General features: G+C 35.6%; 1 pseudogene; it reads left to right on the top strand.

Moving 5' to 3' along the window:
• Window positions 1–10926, top strand: part of LOC112055194 (uncharacterized) — a 54620-nt pseudogene extending 43694 nt beyond the window's left edge.
• Window positions 10927–14854: the final 3928 nt, after the last annotated feature.

Genomic DNA, 14854 nt, shown 5'->3' with positions numbered 1-14854 from the left:
AGTAAGGGAATGGAAGGGTTCCCAAGTTACCTTGTATTTCTGTTCTCGAGCCACGAGCGCGGTGATTTTTTATATTAAAGGAAATAATACCTCAAATAATCACTAGGTTATATTTTTTTTTTTTAATAATTAATTAATTTTTGAAGCCATTATTTTTCTTCCTATCATCTAAATTAAAATAATACGTAATCTAATCGGTCCCGATGACGCCTTTGACAGTTACTAAGGCGTCATGGGGACCGATTATTTTTTATTTTTATATAATAATAAAATAAAAATAATCGATCTCTTAGTAACTGTGAGTTTAGTATCCCGGGCTCCCTTACTATATTACGGTAATTACGAATAAGCAAGTTTCTAGTGTTCATTCATTTGTGCAAACGACGCTATTTTGCTTTATGCTGTAACGACGCCCGTATTAATACTTTAGAAGATAAGAACTCTAATGTTTATCAAATATAAGGACCTGGGGCTATATGAGAGTAATTTTATGCAAGCTTACACATAACTATACTAATATTATAAAGCTGAAGAGTTTGTTTGTTCGTTTGATTGATTTGATTTTTAAATGTCTTTATTATATAATATATTGTAACAGTGTAGTTAGAACAATAGACTTATAAATATTTCTTATTGCTAACATGCTATGGTCATTTGTTTGTACAGGCTTACACACCTTTATAAACATTTAGCATAATGGCAGGAAAAACAATTAGGACATCATTTACAAAGTAATAAACTATTATTAACTTAAGACATGTAGGTGCCAACCTACCACTGCTAAGCGCCCGTTTGTTGCAAGCACTTATGATAATACATGTAGATACATTACTATTAATTATATTATTACACAGAAGTAATTTTACAGATGGTAACTTATTCTACTATGGTATTTATTGTATATTATTGAAATGAACTTGATTTTTTTTATTTTTTTTTTGCGGGTAACGCACAAATATATTGAGCGAACGGATCGGTGACGAGCGCGCCACCGGTCGCTTGTTATTACTTATTGCTATGAATCACCGAGAAAATAGTGATGGGGCAGTCTATATTTATTGTATGTCGATGCGTACGATAAAGTTTTGAGTCTACTACGACCTATTGGCGAAACCAAAATGTTAGGATGAATGGGGTTATTATGTACATAAAAATTACGAGACAATTTAAGGATGTAATCTTTTAGCAACGGATATTTTAACTGATAATGTAGTTTTTTTAAATTAGTTCTAAATGTAGTTTTTTTAAATTAGTTTGATTGAACGCGCTAATCTCAGGAACTGAGATACTGGTCCGATTTGAAAAATTTCTTCACTGTTAGATAGCCCATTTATCGAGGAAGGCTATATATTATCCCCGTATTCCCACTGGAACGGGAACCACGGGGTGAAACCGCGCGGCGTCAGCTAGATAAATATAAGGACCTGGCTATATGCGAGTAATTTTATGCAAGCTTACACTTATTATGTATCTTACTTACACTTATTATGTACTAGCGGACGCCCGCGACTTCGTCCGCGTGGAAATCAATTTAAAAATTGAGCTTAGGTGCGGATAAAAGGTAAATGCCTCGGAAATTAAGCCTTCGGTCCCAGTCAATATCATTAATTAATTTAACATTATCACACTAAGCCTGCCAACCTGCTTTAGAGGAGTGTGGTGGGTCTAAACTCCATATTCCCTTTCTTATACATAGAAAGGCCAGACACTGTAGTGGGTGGTTAAAGTATACTGTTAATGATGATGAATGTATACTATTACTAGCGGACGCCCGCTATTCAGTTTTTCACAAATCCCGCGAGAACCATGGATTTTACCGGGATGAAAAGTAGCCTATGTGTTAATCCAGAGTAAAATCTATATTCATTCCAAATTTCAGCCAAATCGCTTCAGTACATACTTACACACTTACACACAAACTTTCACCTTTATAAATTAGTGTTATGTGATAATTAGAACTATATAAGCAAACGGTATATTGTACGTAGATATCACAAATTCTTACCACGCTGGTTAACCGAATTCCCGCTGCGGTTAGGGGACGTATCCCAGTACAACCTCACGCTAAATTACATATTACGTTTGCCTATATATCAACGTTGAATCTCTATCAAAATAAATTCGCTAATTAATATCCTCTGACAATTTTCTTGTGCGATAATTATCATCATTCGCAACCCATTCGACTTACTGTTGAGCGCGGGTCTCCTCTCAGAATGAGAGGGGTTAAGCGAATAGTCCACTACGCTGGCATAATGCGAACTGGCAGGCTTCATATACGTAGAGAATCCTCTACTTATGTCATCCACAGATATAGCTATGAAGATCTTTAGTCAAAAATTATATTCAACAAAAAACAAAGTTTAAAAACTGTAACCCGATTACGTAAAAAGGGGTCTAAAAATAACGAAACAAGAAAATATTTCAGATTGAAATAGAGAAATGCATAGGTACAAAAATGATCACGGTAGAGCCGTGGTCTTTACGTATAATATACGTAATTACGTATAAACAGGCTCACAGGTGCAGTGCAGTGCTATTATTACGTATACGTTTAACTCGACAGCATAAGGACTTAATTTCGTCTGTTTCTCTCATCATCATCATATCAGCCGATGGACGTCCACTGCAGGACATAGGCCTTTTGTAGAGACTTCAAAACATCACGATATTATTGTTGGTATTGGTTTATTTGTTGGGTCCATACAAAGTTTTGCCCGATACTGACCACGCTGGGTATGCGGGTTAGTCAGCGCAGTGCTAGATTACTCGCGCCGATGTCCGCTGCTGCCCGACACCGGCCTGAGGCATTTCGTAATCTAGCATGTGGGAATAGATATACCGCCATTCGTCGGTCGCCAGAGCCTCGTCGGTCCATCTACAGGGTGCATCACGAGCAGGTGAGGTTAGCAGTTGGTGAGACTGACTGGTACTAGCCTCCCCCTTACACCCTAGGCATGATTTGTGTAGTTTTTAGGATAAGTTGGCTTAAGATTCTTATTGTATTCTTTCTCAATTAAAAAAAAAAATAGAAAAACAATATCTAGGATTAATGATTTAACTTTGCTTATTTCAGACGGCAATGACGATATTTATTGTTGTGCTGTTGGTACACACATTTACTTGTGTTTGGCTTCTGACGCTGATAGCCATAGCGCCGTACAATAAAATTCGAACGTTGAAACAGCATTTGCTAGATGAGTAAGTTTCAGAATTTTTACCCTTCCAATAGTAATAGGTACTTTATTCCAAAGTTTTAGTTCTAACAGGCAGACGATAGTCTAAACGTAGTATTTATCAGGATAACTAATCTTAATTTTGGTTCTAACACGCAGACGATAATCTAAACGTAGCATAACACAGGATAACTACTCTTATACGGCATAGGTACTCAAACTTATTTTATTCATCAGTTCATATAAGAATATTATTTTATAGGAAGAGCAAAATTTCTTATGCTCTAATTACTTCAATTTGTATCAGAGGGTATAGTTTTTGATAACACCATATTGTAATTGTTAAATCTTTCAAATAAAATTTACATTTCAATTCTATATAACAAAATAAGCGGTTAGGTGTTTCCTAAAGGTTGGAAAACGAAATAGTCAGTAAGTGTAACGTTGCGTAAGTAGTCCCTAAAATTTTGAAAACGTTGGTAAAAACGGGCATAGAGTACTATATCATTTTAACCTACTTATGGAATGCAAAATGGAATGCCTATGGAATGCATATGGAATGAAAAATTTCAATGCCCTCTTTTTTATCTGGCTCTCCTTTTATATTTTTCTACAAGTAAGCCCTTAACTACAATCTCACCTGAAGGTAAGTGATGATGCAATCTAAGATAGAAGCGGGCTAACTTGTTAGGAGTAGGATGAAATATACACCCTTATCGGTTTCTACACGACATGGCGACACGCTTGGTAGTACTTCTTTGCCAGTAAGGTGGTAACTAACCACGGCCGCAGCCTCCCACCAGCCAAACTGCACCAACAGCCAGCTACTGCTCCTTTTTAAGACTCAAACGCCCATAAGTGACCACTATTGAGAACCTATGCTTTTCAATAATCAATTTACAATGGAATTCATAAACGTTTCAGAGGCACCCCTAGGGGACCATTCACCCGCTGAGTGTCGAATTTTCAAAAAGTTTCTTTTCGGACTAAGGCGCATTTGGAACCCTCGTAACTTTAATTTTTAGTTTTCAACAATTATTACCATTTAGATTAAATTAAATTATGACAATCCTGACATTTCTAAAGTGCTTGTATACTAAGCCTAATTGAAATAAATGAATTTTGAATTTTAATTTCGACACTTAGCAGGTGAACGATCCCCTTGGGGCGCCCCCACAACTATGAATTGCACTGTTAATCTTCCAGTGACACGCCGATGCGTCTATGGGACTATACAACCTCATTCTACGTTGTCGTCGCAGTACTTACATCCACGGGTGGCGACGAATTCCTCATAGACTGTGTATTCTCCAAGGTCATCCTCGCTGTTTGCCTCATATGTGGACAAATGTTGGCAGCGACCGTCATTGCTACGGCTATACAAATCGCGTACTCCACTAGATTCGCTTTGAACACATATGAGAAAGCCACGTGGGAGCTCATCCATGTATTGAAAAATCAGGGGTTATCAAGTAAATAAATTTTTAGTAAATATTAAATACTAAAAATAATTTTAAAATAATCAAATGTATTTACTATTAGGATTGCATAATAATGATTAATACTTATAACCTGCAACTTTTCAGTTGTGTGCATTTTAAGAAATGAAATATCACGTGTCACAAACGGTGAAGGAAAACATCGTGAGGAAACCTGCATACCAGAGAGTATGTTGTCTGCTAATCCTAATCTAAATCCTATGTCTATTGGCCTAACCCCTCTTATTTTGAGAGGAGATTCGAGCTCAGCAGTGTGCCGAATATGGGTTGATAACGAATGAACGAATAACTATTAGCTCCCTTGGTGTGTCAAAAAAAATGCTATTAGTAACAAGCTTATTTCTCTTGGTACCATTTCACTAGCGCTATGTTGTAGCTAATAAGAGTCAACGCCCACATGTTTACTCGAGCCGTCCAATATTTCTTGTATGGAACTCGTTACGCGCACTAATTCGTCTACGGACCGTTTGCTTCGGGACAAAGGTGAGGCGATATGGTAACGATACCTTTCCGAGTTGATATGTGTGCTTTGACCTTAAGTTGTTACAGCAGGGTTATTATGTATCTCGGTGTACCATACAAATAATGAGTACATAATTTTCATCGTATTTTCGTTTATCCAATAATTTAACATCGTATGTTCAACGGAAAGACATATGTATCTTTATTTTACGTAATGTGGTAGTAATATAGAAGTGGTGGTAACAAGTAAGATTATTACGAACAACCGTTATTTACGTAATTTCGTTGAGATAATTTAATTTAATTAATTAATTTATTTATTTATTTCATCCATACACTTACAGACTAATACAAGAGCTTAGCATGCATGTCACATGGGGCCCTATCAGGGCATTGCTAATAATAATAGTATTGCATTCTAATAATAGGAGATAATTGGACAAAATTAAAATAAAAATAAAATTAAAGTAGAAATTTGAGCAGAAACCTGAGTGGAACATTTATAAAATTAAATTAGATTGTTCGAAGTTTTAATAAATAATATAAATGTCAGGTACTCATATAGTAATGTCATAATAATTTATTAATTAAAGCTAATAAAATTAAACAAACATATCCAGTCAATTACAATAATCAAGAATAGATAATCATGTTAGATGATCGGATGAAGTAAAATGACGTAGTCAAGATCATATCGTTAAAAGAACTATGTTAGATGATCACAATTACGAAAATACGGTAAAAAACGATGTATTGACTGATTGGTTGAATGTTACACCGAGTTACATAATAACCCTGCTGAGCGTAACAAACAAAGTCATACTTACCCAGTTTGTATTCAAATGACATTGCTAAAAGAATCTTCAAAAGGCGCCCACAACATTTGTCTTTTTGTGGATCATTAACAGTGACGTTTTCTGTATAGTAATATAGACGTATGTTTCAAGGTTACCAACTAATAAAATTTTGGGAATACGTTCGATTGCTGTGGATTACTGAAAGAGGGCGCCAGGTAAGACTCAGTATCATAGTAAAGCTACTGTTACACATGCTCATTTCAAGCACGAAAGCATGCTACTATTGAGCAGTTCCTACTTATTAGCATGTGTATCGCAACATTACTTATAATGAGAATGCTTATTTCGAGCTTGCTCAGCAACAGTAATGCAATTTATGAGTATACTAATTGCTGCGCGAGTGGAAGCCGCACGTTAGCACGTTTTTAGCATTCTATTTTAGAGTATGGTGTAACAGTACCTTTATACTAGAAAATTATTTATTTATTTTCCTTCATCTTTGCTTATCTATACAAGTCTATAAAATTGTTTCTCGCTGAAAAAACCATCCTGGAACTTCAACGAACATTTTAAAAAAAGAATTGGCCAAATTGGTCTAGGCGTTGTTGAGTTATGCGCTTACCAACGCACTTTGCGATTTATTTTTATATTATAGATTTGATTGCTTTATCAACGTCTTTGCGAAAAACTCTCGTGCGAATGGGGGCTTACATCCGTTTAAAGCACACGTTAGAACGAGACAGACATACACTCTACAACGTAAACCTTTTTGCCACCCATGTAAAAAAAGACTAATGAAAATATATTTTTATGTAAAGTTGCCAGATTTGGTCGCAAAAACACCGTACGTGCTGCGATGCGATTTGATGTCGGCCATGTTTGGCCAGCATTTGCGCAATTGTTTTATTTTCTCCGAAACCGGCGAGGCTTTCCTACGTCAGCTTAGCGCGCTGTTGGATTACTCCATCCATTTCCCAGGTAAAATGTTTGCTCGATACATTAGCTGCGTAATGTTTATAAATAACTGTACTGTGGAAACCTCTTAACTTAATGTTACTTTCCTTTACTAATACACTTATCGTATGTGTAATATACTTTCGTGGATTCTGTGACTTATTGATGGTGTTATGCATGAGAAAGCCATACAGAAGAAAATTAAACAAATCATTTAGTTGCTCGATTTGTATATCGAAATGCAAAAACCTGTTCATCTAAATATATAAAACGCAAAGACTGACATAGTGATCTATCAACGCACAGCCCAAACCACTAGACAGATCGGGCTGAAATTTGGCATGCAGGTAGATGTTATAACGTAAGCACCCGCTAAGAAAGGATTTTGATCAATTCTACCCCCAATTAGATAAAATAGGGGATGAAAGTTTGTATGAAACTTTGTCATTACTGAAGCGATTTAGCTTTAATTTGGAATGGATATAGATTTTTCTCTGGATTAACACATAGGTTACTTTTCATCCCGTAAAAATCCGCGCTTCCCGCGGGGTTTTTAAGAAACTGAATTTCACGCGGACGAAGTCGCTGGCATCCGCTAGTTTAATGATACAGCTATATCACTACATTTTTGTAGAATGAGAGTTTGTATTTGTATTAATTCAAATACAAACTTTCATTCTCTTCTTAAAAAAAAAATCTAAACCATTTACTGCACTACCTGCATGAAGAGTGGTCGAAACAAATATCATATATACAGGCAATCATGGTAAAAATGAATTACAGTAATGTGTTGATCACAATTATAAACGAATAATTTAATGCTTTCTAAATTCATCATTATTAGTTTAGCCATTTTCGCTGATGATTTTGTAACTAACATTCATATTATAACACTAGCTGACGCCGCGCGGTATCACCCCCGTGGTCCCCGTTCCCTTAGGAATACGGGATAATATATAGCCTATAGCCTTCCTCGATAAATGGGCTATCTAACACTGAAAGAATTTTTCAAATCGGACTAGTAGTTCCTGAGATTAGCGCGTTCCATCGAACAAACAAACAAATAAACAAACTCTTCAGCTTTATAATATTAGTACAGATACCTACAAACGTTCACATTTACCAGCTTTTGTAGGTACTTGTTTTAATTTAAATATCAAAAGAATATTGAACTTACTAGGTAATCAACCTTTTGATTGCGAAATCCATAGAAAATATTTTTAAAAGCATCAAAATCTGATGACAAGGGTTTTTAACGTTCTTACAGTGCAATATAAGATAGGAATATTTTTCCATTTATTAGCGCTAAAGTCACGCTATAGTACGTTCAATCTTGATACTTTGTCATGAAGTTGATAAATAGAGAAAAATGTGTTAGTTAATTGAGCCATACGTCTTTGTCAACGAAGAGGAGATACGGCAACAGGTGTAGGTATAAGTTTGTACGGTGTATTTAAGTCTCAAAGTTGCTACTTACTTCGTTTAAGCGCAATCCTTATTAACGTTTTTGAAAGAAAGAAAGAAAAAGAAAAATGCGTTTATTTCGAAATTATGCCACACATCACAATATCTCCAGTACACCATGACATCCAGGCTCAGACCAATTATTGTATAGGACCTGCCTCGCTAGACGTTATTTTTCTGTCAAAGTATATGATCAACGATCTAATGCGATTATAAAAACTGTCTTTATAGAATCGATGTTAAATAGTTGTAATCGTGTTCGTCGGTTAAAGAGCTCCGTAAAAATACCTTTTTGTGTAATTCAATTGTGTAAAAAAACTGGCAAAAACTTCTAGTTTAGTATAAGATATATACCAAATCTAAGCTCGTTTTCCTCAGAAAACGACAGACAATTTTGTTCGTGACTATGATTGCGATACAGGTCCTTCTATAATTGGTCTGAGCATCCAGGACAATACCCTGCGATGTGTGGCATAACCCAGAAAATGGCCCCAGCTCAGCATAATGCTACATGACCATTTGAATTTGGACACGTTTAGGTGTACCTTAGGTATGTCTACGACATGACATTTGTATCTATCATTTATCAAACAAAGCTTACAAAAATACAATCAAGACCATCGACTTGAAGTACTATTGGTAGAATGACTCTATAAACATTGAAATTATTCACATCACCATAGAATATTTACTATAAAATCTTCGAGAGTCGAGCTAATTTAAAAATAACGATATCCCAATTGATCTGAGTTTGAAATAGAGTGTTGCATTGTAATTGACGTAATTGATGAGTTAGAATTGATTCCGGAGGGTGTAGGTTCGAATTCGGTCCGGGGCATGCACCTCCCAACTTTTCAGTTATGTGCAATATAAGAAATTAAATATCACGCGTGTCAAACGGTGAAGGTGTTTTCCTTCACCGTTTGACACGCGTGATATTTAAAACTGAACCGTGAGGAAACCTGCATACCAGAGAATTTTTTTAATTCTCTGCGTGTGTGAAGTCTGCCAATCCGCATATAGCTAGCGTGGTGGACTATTGGCCTAACCCCTCTCATTCTGAGAGGAGACTCGAGCTCAGCAGTAAGCCGATAAGTTAAATAAATAATTACAGTATTCTGAACTCAACACATGGCCTTAATTCACTTAATTTGTGAGAATAGCTCCGACTAGTTTCAGACCCACTCTTAATCATGAACAAACAGTACTTGTCAGGAATCCTCCTAATACAAAGAACTCCAAAAGGAGATTGTCCATTTCAGGTCCACTCTGGTACCCCGTACCATTAAAATTTTAAAGATACAAGGATTTTATTAAAATTTATCAAAGTGAATAAATCTAACTAAATAAAAAGAAATAAATTAAATAAAAACCCAAGTTTTGATTTATATCAAGATGGCGCCCATAGAGCAACTATGACAATTCGATCAAATCGATTACTGCATTGAAAACGTCATTTATCCGCCATTATTACGCATACTATTTTTGCATTTTTTGTGATATAATGAATATTATTTCGAAATAATTAAAGTAAATTCATAGATTTGGATAATCACAAAAAGTTAAAAAATATATCTTCTTTTATTTCCGCTAGGGTACAATGACTGATCCTGGACTCCATACAATTTTGGACCATCTTCTTTCACATAATTAAAACTGTTTTCTTATTTAGTATTATGGCAAACAACCACGTTAATTTGAATTCCAAAATCTTTACAGGGAATTACATCCTAGTGGCTGGTGAAAGCGAGGCCCGGATGCACTGGGTGGCCTCTGGCAATGTCGCGGTGGTGTCTGTGAGACCCGACCTGACTGAGACCACCCACGAGCTGCTGGGTCCTGGAGACGTCTTCGGTATCATGCAAGGGTTGAACCGTGGAGTGTCCCATTGCTTCTCTTACAGAGCTGAAAATAAGGTTTATTTTGCCATAAAACTTAGTAGTGTAAGCGGCTTCCTTAACTTATAGGTCTTGAATTAAAGTCCAACTTCTCTTGTATACATTTTAATTCCACCAATAATTCTCGACATTGACAGTATCATGAAATCTCGTGAACATTATTTGTCGTGTATTTTCCGCGAACTAGACGTGTTTATAAATAAGTAGTAATTAAATCGATAATCTAATTTCGTCGTCTACCATTTTCTATCTCACATCCCGCGTCACCATTCCTCCTTCTTTTTTCGTATGCAAAAAAGGCAAAGGCATTACACGGTACAGCCATAGAATACTTAATTTATTAAAATTAAATACTCGGCCATACTACGTGTCAATATTGTTGTGATCTAGGACTCGGACAGACTGGAAGCTATATTTTTTTTTCAATTTACTGTCTCTATTATTTTATTAAAATGTTGAAACAATGATCAAAAATCTCATATTAGATATTTTTAATATTTAGTCACAATTTAGTTTTAATTTTCATTTTATTTCTCAGGTAGCTATCCTAACGTTGAGCTTAGATTCTTGGATCAACATTCTGCCGTTCTTCCCAGATGCTAAGAGAATCATTGCCGAGAAATCTGAAATTCTATTTACTCAGATATGAGGGACAAGTTTTATGATACTGTTGAGGATATAAAAATACATAAGATTTCTCATTAAGTAAAGATTTGTTTGATTTTGTTTGATAAAAATAATAATGATTTTTCTCAATTCAGTGTAATTACAGGCACATAAGAGCCATGATAGCTTAGTGGATATGACCTCTGCCTCTGATTCTGGAGGGCGTAGGTTCATATCTGATCCGAAGCATCCACCTCAAACTTTTTAGTTACCTATATGTGTCCAGACTCAAAATACACTGCCTACCTAGGACTCTATTTGAACCTTTATGCGGGAAGAATTCTCCTTCGTAAAGGTACGTATAGTGCCCTACTCCGGTTAGAAACCTCCTGCACACCGTTGGGTGTTACTTAAAAAATGGAAAATTGATGAAAATCATTTTTGAAAAAAAAGAACAGCCCAGCAGTTCCAATTTTAAGTACAATCTCGAAACTCAATCAAAAACGTCAATGCATTAATCAATACGTGAATGACATTTGTTTCGGTTTAACCTGGATTTCAACGTAAGCCGCTTATAGTTTCGATAGCGGAGCTTCGATGTGAAAGCGAAGCGTTTCACGAGTAGCGGCTAAATACTATCGATCCTATTACAGCCTATATTTGGACATCTGAATGTGGAACTACCATTCCATATAGCAAAGTCTTTGTTATTATATTAATTAAAAAAAAGAACCAAAGCTACCACCTCAGGGATATCGTTTACTGTGTTTTGTGAAAGGGTTACCTGTAATGTAAACTTTCAACTCACATTTCACCACTCTAGGGGTTGAATTTTAAAAATTCTTGAATCACATTATATTTCGTATTTTTTATAATTTATGTATTATTTTATTAAAACTGTAACTCTATAAATGTAGAACTTTCCACACAACCTGTTTCAACCGCTATGTCACCCTCTTCTATTTTTATTTAAGGGTCAAAAAGTACTCTATGTTTTGCTCCAAGGTCCCATTTACCATACCAAAATTCATCTTGATCGGATCAGCCGTTTAGCCGTGAAAAGGTAAGAGACAGACAGACTTATTTTCGCATTTATAATATTAGTATATATTATGCCGGGGAAGTATAAAAAGGTTGGAGGTTTTGACTCTTGAAACCTGTTACCTCCCAAAGCCAGCAATATCCGATGCACACTGCAAAGTTGGCTACATTACATAAGGTAGGTACATAGCAACGGCTGAGACACCTAGCTTTTATAAAATTACAAGGATTTAGCTACGCCAGGACGTTTTCTGTAACGATGTTTTTAAAACTCTGTGAGTTGGTTCGTCTCGTGTTTTGTTAAAAAGAGAGAGAGATTAATATGACTTTCATAATAGTCCCATGTAGGCGTAGCGGTGACGGTCCAGCTCTAGCTAGCTCCAGCACAAGACTACTTATCTGATTGAATTAATGATTACTGGTCGGAGCATCAAGAATTTGATGCCCAGGATCGCTCCAACTCCTCAACAGGAGAAGACCAGGAAAATAAGTAGTATCCAAACTCATTGGGGAAAAAGGAACTCCTCAAGACCAGTAGTCCTACACGACTAGGTAGGTAAATTTTACCTTTACCGACTACGAAGTCACTCTGAGATCGATGTTCGAATTTATTTGTCTCTTACTGACTTCTTTTCGAACTCGGATAAAATAGAAACTGCTTGGAATTACAGCGTAGTGTCCATTTCTTCCAAAAACAGAGCCAATTTTGTCAAGATCACTCCCCTAACTACGCAACTCATATAAATACAATTCTTAATCCCATGCGAAAAAAGGTTACACGGAGAACTTTGCCCAAAATACGGATCCCTTTTTATATTGTCTTGTGTTTGTTTAGGTCTGAAAGAATTATGTGTGCTAAGGTAACATATAGGCATACATGGAATGTTAATATTTTTTATATATTACTTTTGTGAACTTTATATCTCTAGGAATTATTATATTTATCCATATACACAAGTGATTGATCGTATTTTTATGATAAACCAACGCGTGACTAAGACTTGATGGAGTTGATTTTATATTTCTGTCAACAGATATACATAATTTCTGAAGAAGGATTATGTTTTGCTTATGTATATTTGTGTGCGTCTAAATTTATATATGTGTATAGTTTAGAGCTGTACCTACTTTTTCTGACATTATTTAACTACTAGCGGACGCCCGCGACTTCGTTCGCACTTAGATCTCTTTAATCCGGCCCTATAGCAATATCCGTTATTAGTAGATACCTACTAACTATAAACTACCTTTATAGTTAGTTAGTTACCTATTTCAGCTTTATACATCAAGCGGTTTTCGAGATTTCGTGATGTATGACATTGCGCACTTATATATTATTAAGAATTAAGATTCTTAAGACAGACTCAATTTTATTTATAATTTATAATATTAGTATAGATGTTCGATCCAGTAAAGTTCAACTTATCTACTTGTAGTAAAAGGAACTTTTAAATTTAATAATCTAGCCAATGGACGTCCATTGCTGAAAGGAAGCTTTCTATATCTGGTATCTAGTGAATGGTATCTAGTGAAATTTACTACTAACTTTAATGTCTACTAAGTTATCACTATTTATGTATTTCCTACTAATATGTAGTGTACCATTCTCTTTCTTTTCTTCCTCAATACAGTTTGCCACCGAGACTAGGTATCCTGGATATCAGTTTATTAACTTTTTTTAAAGAAGGATTTTTTTTTAATTGTATCAGGCTGAAGGAAACATACACAATGAGGGATAGTTACGTGACTATAATTATATTACAAATTTCAATGAATAAAAATATATTTTACCTACAGTACCAATAATAATTAGTAGGTAGATATATAGCATAAATGAAGTTATCGTTTAAGTCATATAGGAATAACGAAACTATTAAAGGTTTCAATTATGTAATTGAAGTAACTGGTCCCAGATATACAGTAACAACATAAATGTATACATCGATGGGTATATTTCTCTGTCACTTACTCCTCAAGTCTCCTTGAAGTCGGTTATCATCAGGCTTTGAAATTGAAGTTAATAACCCCTTGCAGATAGCAAGTCCGCCCATCAGTAGTTAAAGTGAACTGGGCATCGACTTAGTGGTCTTTTCCCATCAGATCGAAAGTTTCAAACTTTGTCCGAGCGGTTCGCCAACTCACTACATTGAGGCGTATTTGAAACATTTCAGTACTTGCACGAGTAATTTTGTATACTCGTAACCACAGAACAGATAGCGCTAAAAGCTAACGCTTTTTGCAATATAAGTAGTAAGGGATCGTGGCCTTAAACCGTGGTGTGCGGAACTTCGCAAGCGTATCCGCGCATGTACTGGCAGTTTTGTTTGTTTACTGACATTGTATTTTGTTCTGTGACAAAAGGAATAAATGACATACAACTCTAAAGTAAGGGTAACATTTCTTTTTTCACTAAATATTAAACAGCCAATTACGTGAAGAGTTTATCAGTGTGATAAGTAATATTACACTATATATGTGTTTGTTTAGGCCACGCCCCCGGGTACGCTGGTTCATATACAGGGAATTGGCACTTTATTAATGTAGTTAGCTCTTATATCTGTTCAACGTTCGTCATAGTCGTGGATTTCAAATTACCTTGTTCCCTGCAAATTATATATTTTTTTCTTTTATGTGAACCTTCTCCTAACACTGAAAATAACAAATTTATATAAAAATTACGAAACGATTAATCAAATTGAATCGAATCGGTTTATGATGGTCGAGTCACAGTGTTATATTATTGAGCGTTCAAACAAAGCACAGAGTGCAGATGCCGTAGTCAATTGTGCGGCGACTAAACTCCACGGTCCATAAGCAACTTTGCGATATAGTTGACTGTCGAAATGTATTAAGCCATTAATGTTTCAGCTACGTTCATAAGCTGTATGAGCTCTTTGAAAGCGTAATCTGTTCCATCAGTATAAACAGGACTTTAAATTAACAACCAAACTACTGCC

Source organism: Bicyclus anynana, chromosome 11 (genome assembly GCF_947172395.1).
Source record: "Bicyclus anynana chromosome 11, ilBicAnyn1.1, whole genome shotgun sequence".
Lineage (NCBI taxonomy): Eukaryota > Metazoa > Arthropoda > Insecta > Lepidoptera > Nymphalidae > Bicyclus > Bicyclus anynana.
Note: the sequence above shows the minus strand (reverse complement) of the source record. Positions and strands in the feature narration are given on the sequence as shown.